This window comes from Mirounga leonina, unplaced genomic scaffold (genome assembly GCF_011800145.1).
Source record: "Mirounga leonina isolate KUSES-001 unplaced genomic scaffold, KU_Mleo_1.0 Mir_55, whole genome shotgun sequence".
NCBI lineage: Eukaryota > Metazoa > Chordata > Mammalia > Carnivora > Phocidae > Mirounga > Mirounga leonina.
The window spans coordinates 9219958-9225796 of record NW_023270816.1 but is presented as its reverse complement, the minus strand read 5'-3'; positions in this window follow the sequence as shown (position 1 = coordinate 9225796).

Genomic DNA, 5839 nt, shown 5'->3' with positions numbered 1-5839 from the left:
CATATGGATGTGCAACATGCTATTGTACTCTTCTTTGCACTCCGCGTGTTTCCTTAGTTTTGCAGTAACATGCTGGGAAAGTGAGGGAGCCCCAAAGTATGAGGAAGCTAATTAAGAAAAAGTGCAGATTCTGGAACCCTACCCTAGGCACCCTCCCTGGGTCTGCAGTAGGTCCTAGGAATCTTTTTAAAACCCCAGGTGACCATAATGCCAGTGGTGGGGGAGGGGTCTGCAGATAGCTGTGTAAAGGAAGAAAGCAGAAGTGGAGACTTTCCGCCTCACCAGGCTCTTCTCCCCACTAGCAGCATCTGTTAAAATTGGTATATGTCTTTCCAGACAACCTTATATAGAAATCTGTTCCATACACCCGTAGTTCTCCCCTTGCATAATTTGCATCCCAGGCTTACTTTTTAATTTACCAAATTCACTTAACAAATCCTGACCACCTTTTGATATTTGTACACACAGATCCTACCTCCTCTTTAACTCCTGTGTAGTATTCTGTTGAGGGGTACTCCAAATACGAGTTTTTGTAATTACATTAGGGTTTGTTTGCATCGGTTCTGTTTGTTGTGCAAGTAGTGCATACTGATGGTTAAAAATCCGAACAAAATGGGGCGCCTGGGTGGCTCAGTTGTTACGCGTCTGCCTTCGGCTCAGGTCATGATCTTAGGGTCCAGGGATCGCTGCTCGGCGGGAAGCCTGCTTCTCCCTCTCCCACTCCCCCTGCTTGTGTTCCCTCTCTCGCTGTGTTTCTCTCTGTCAAATAAAATCTTTAAAAAAAAAAAAAAATCTGAACAAAATGCACTTGTGATGAGCATCGGGTGATGTATGGAAGTGTTGAATCACTATATTGTACACCTGAAATTAAGACAACACTGTATGTTAACCAACTGGAATTAAAATAAAAAAATTTTTTAATCTATTGTCCTAACGCTCAGACTATTTATCATTAAGTATTTATAAAATATTTTTGAGGGACCTATCAAAATAATCCAAACAAAATGGGAAAATATTAAAAGAAAATAACGGTGTCCACATCTTTCCTGATCACCTACCCCTCACCCAGTCCCACACTCTAGACCCACCCACCATTAAGTTTGTTTTCGTTCTTCTGCTTCTTTTCATTATAACTCTGAATGCTATACTCCCACATCTTCACTCATCAACCATGAATGGTGCCTTCCAAAGAATGAAAATTTATCATCCAACTTCTATTTCTTAAAATTATGTTACTTTTAATTTTACTGGTGAGGATTTTGTGACTTTCAATTGTCTGTCTGTATCATCATTTATCCATTCTACACATCAGCTATGCCTTTGAAATGGACTTTTTCCTGTACCATGGGCCCACCTCCAACTGCCAGCACCTGAGATGATTTGCCTGCTGGCTTTTCTGGCCACCGGAGCCTGCTCTGTCTGCGTTTGGGGAAGGCCTGAAGCGCCAGGGAAACACCCTCTCCTGAGGGCACCTCAGGCCACGAGTGCATGAGGACGCCCGCCCAGCTCATTCCCCAGTGGGACGGGGTTCTCTGCTAGCCTCCGTGGTTCAGGTCTGAGCTCCCGTTACCTGGAAATCTACTGGATAGCGCAGCCTTTACTGGTTTCCTACCTGCCCTGTCCCATTGCCCCCACTCCCCCTCCCCTGTTTCCCAGGCCTCCCCCTCGAATACACTGTTCACACTCAAATCCTTATCTCGTGGTCTACTTCTGGGGCACTCGAACCAAGACAGTTAGTCCAGACTCATTCCCCAGGGATGAGGCCCTGGAACTGGATGGCCCACCAGCCACATGGCAGCAAGGAGCCACTGCCCCTGTACGTGGGGTGGCCACAATCCCGGCACGCGCAGCAGCTTGCTGGGAGGACTAAGCGGGGGAGGATGCGCGAAGGGGGACACTAGCTTGGGCCATCTCTCTAGCATCAGAGATGAGCACGGTGGCCATTTTAAAGATTCTGGAGTCAGGTTTTTTTGTTTGTTTTTTTTAAGGAAGAAGATGACAGGTTCAAGTCAGCCAACTCCCAACCTAGGGCATGGTGTAGAAACCACTCTTATGAGCCAGAAACTCCCAGGATACCACATCTGCAGCTAGAAATCCCCCACAATGGGAAACTCTCTGGAGATGAGCAAATGTTACAAATTAGGGTTCTTTTTTTTAACAGAGGGCCAGTTAAGTATTTACTAGCACACCTTTGCATTCACTAGGCTTCCTGAACCCGAGGATTTATACTGTTGGTTCATTCGCAAACCCTCTAGACCTCTCTAAGCTTCAGACCCCTTAGCTGTGAAGTATTCACCTATCTCACAGAGTTTTGTAATATAAAATAAGGCAGTTTGTTGGAAATCACATCTATTTCCTGATATCAAGAAAAGACTTAATGAAAAGTTGGCTTCTGAGATTGGCCTTAAGGAGAGCCATTAAATCAGAAATAAAGGTCATTCCAACTGTGAAGGTGAACATGAGTAAGAGAAGGGGCTGGGAAGTAGGGCCCACATTGGCAAATGCAGGATCTGATCTGTCAGAATCAGCACACATGAGAGAAAATGGGAGGAAAGACTATCCGTAGACTTTAGGTGGGGGAGAGCCAAGAGCTGCAGGCAAGGGAAACTGAGGAATGGAACCGAAGTTCGTATCAGTGGCAGAAGCACAGGGGGAGCGGGTTCCACACAAATAATGGTGGGTTATTTGGGGAAGGAAGATGAACCTAGGTTTGGATATCTGGAAGGCAGTATGAAACTCACTTGTCAGCACTTGACGTTGAACCCTGGCTGTGGAAGGTGGTAAGACAAGGTCAGGTTCCTTCAGTCAAGGAGCTGGCAGGCGCAGACATCCAGAGAGATGACAAACTCTCCTGACCCCTATGAAGACTCAGATGAGGGCTCTGGCGGGGAGAGGGCAGTGTTGGCTTCCCCAAGCAGGCAGCACTCTGGGCACTCAAGGTGAGACACAACAGGATTACACCAGGAGGGTCCCTGAAGGGCCTTCCAGTTGGACGGAGCCAAACAGACCAGAACACCAGGGCCCAGAGTGCAGGGTGGTATCAGGGAGAGCAGGGGGGTGGCCAGGCTGCAGGGAGGGAGGGGGGAGGCCAGGGTGGAAGGAGGGCAGCGGGGAGGCCAGGCTGGAGGGAGGGAGGGGGAGACCAGGCTGGAGGGAGGGCAGGGGGGAGGCCAGGCTGGAGGTAGAAGTCATTGGGTAACCAAAGGCTTCATCCACCCACAAAATGGGCTCAACTTCTATCTTGAGGGTACGAAATAGCGTGCTAAACATAGTTTTAAAAGGAATATGGTATTATTCCATTTGGATTTTATAAAGTGTCCAGAGTAGGAGAAAGCCGGTAGGCTGGACATAGTGACACTGGAGGCAAGGGAATTAGTCCAGGATCTAAGAGGGGGCCTGAACTCCACACAGAAGAGAAGGTTAATGATCAGGAATTCTAAACAAACTTTGCCAAAATTTGCTGTGTAAGTTCCACTATTTCGTTGGCTATCAAGGAGAAAAACTCCCTAATTTCATTCTGTATGAAAGAGCTCAAAATCCTTCGAACGTGTTGCCACATGCCACATAATAAAAGAAGTAATAAAATTAAATTATTCTAAATTGTTTTAAGAAAAGAATATAAGGGCACCTGGGTGGCTCAGTAGGTTAAGAGTCTGCCTTCAGCTCAGGTCATGATCCCAGGGTCTTGGGATCGAGCCCCGCATTGGGCTCCCTGCTCAATGGAGAACCTGCTTCTCCTTCTCCCTCTGCCCCTCCCCTGCTTGTGCTCTCTCTCTCTCTCTCTCACACACACACACATAAATAAAAATAAATAATAATAAATAAATAAATAAAATCTTAAAAAAAAGAATATAATTTTCTAAAAGTCAGTTGGAGACTGCAATATACATTTCTTTTATGAACTGTTATTACCCACATACCCAGGGTGTATATGGAGGGTCTTCATTAAAAAATTGTCATTTACATCTACAATGAGCCATGATTTAAGCTCCATACATGAAATCAGTAAACTCTGTCTGCAAGATACCCAGGAACCCTGTGTATTATCGTTACTATTACTATTACTACAGTGACTCAGCTGGGACTCAGACAGGCGTACCTGAGATTAAATCTGTACTCAGAAAGCGAAGGAATGAAATGATGCAGCCCATTTCCTGTACCAAGTTGGCAGACTGGAATTAGGGAAAGAGGAGAGGAGCTGTGCCTGACACCCTGGCCCATCAGTAGCTGGATGTTACAGGAGCTAAGTAAATATGCTAAGTAATGAGAAGGGAGGCATGAGGGGCATGAGGAATGCGCGCTCAGCATATGGCGGGGGCTCAGTGACTGTGTTCATAGCAGAGAGAAATAAATAAGCAAGGGAGGGAGGGAGTGATGGGGAAGGAAGTGATAGGGGAGGGGGAGGGGCAGGGAGGAAGTGGTGGGGAGGGGGAGGGGAGAGGGGAGTGATGGGGCAGGGGAGGGAGAGGAAGAATGGTGGGAGAGGGAAGAAAGGAGAGAGAGGGGAGGGAGGATGTGGTGGGGGAGGGGAGGATAGAAGTGGTGGGGTGGGGGAGGGGCAGGGAGGAAGTGGTGGGGGAGGGGAGGATAGACGCTGGGGAGGAGGACTGCTCTGACCAGCTAACCAGGAGAAGCCAGGTTTTATTCAGCCTTTTCTAGGTCTACAACTAGAGTTCCTCTTTCAGCTAAACCACAATTCTCCATTTTGTTTCTTTTAGCAGCTTTAGAAGGTAACTTTCTAAGTCACTTGGTTATTCTTTCAATGACTTCTTTATCTTAAGAGTTCATGTAACTCCTTACCTACTCCCAGACAGCAGTTGACAATGGGGGAATTTACCCTAAAATGTGTGTTTCCTGTCATGAAGACAGTAAAGTAGAAGCTCTGTCCAAAAACACTCATTTCCTTGAGGAACTTGAGGCTGAAGATGTCACTATCTGTACATTCATAAATGTGAGATTTTTAATACTGTTGCTTAAAATCTACTTAGTAATTGAAAGGAAACATACTCCTGAATTCAAAGAATTCCCAAAGAAGCTTTACATTAAGGAGAAAGACGTGGAAAACGTTTCACTGACTGTCTAGGGAGGTAAGAGAGGTAATAATGCATTAATCTTCATATCTCACCAAAGCTGAGGGATTAAAGGTTAAAAAATATTTAAAGTGAAACAGTGAAAAAGATGCTCTTAAATGTGACTAATTATCTGTTTCCCATCTAGCTTGTTGTATTCACTAATTTAGTCTCCGTGTTTGATTGGAGAACACTAGGAAGAAGAAACAACTGCACAGCTGGTAATTATGCTTTATCCAAGCTACTCAATAAATTGCTCTGTTTTCCACAGCTTCATTGAAGAATAATTCACACATCATGCATTCAGTCATTTAAAGTGCACAATTCGGGGCACCTGGGTGGCTCAGTCAGGTAAGCGTCGGATTCTTGATTTCAGCTCAGGTCATGATCTCAGGGTCCTGGGATCGAGCCCCACTGTCAGGCCCTGCACTGGGCATGGAGCCTGCTTGGGATTCTCTCTCGCCGTCTCCCTCAGCCCCTCCCTACCCTGTCTCTAAAAATAAATAGATAAATACAAATAAAGTGTACAATTTAATGATTCTAGTATATTTACAGAGTTGTGCAACATCACCACACTCTAATTTTAGAATTTTTTGTCCTCACTACAAGGAACCCACACCCATTAGCAGTCGCAGAAGCCCTAGGCAGCCACTAATATATTTTAGGTCTCTGTAATTTTGCCTCTTCTGGTCTATCCCTATACATGGACTCCTTGTCACATGGGCTCTCCTGTGACTGGCCTCTGTCACTTAGCATCGTGTTGTCAAGGG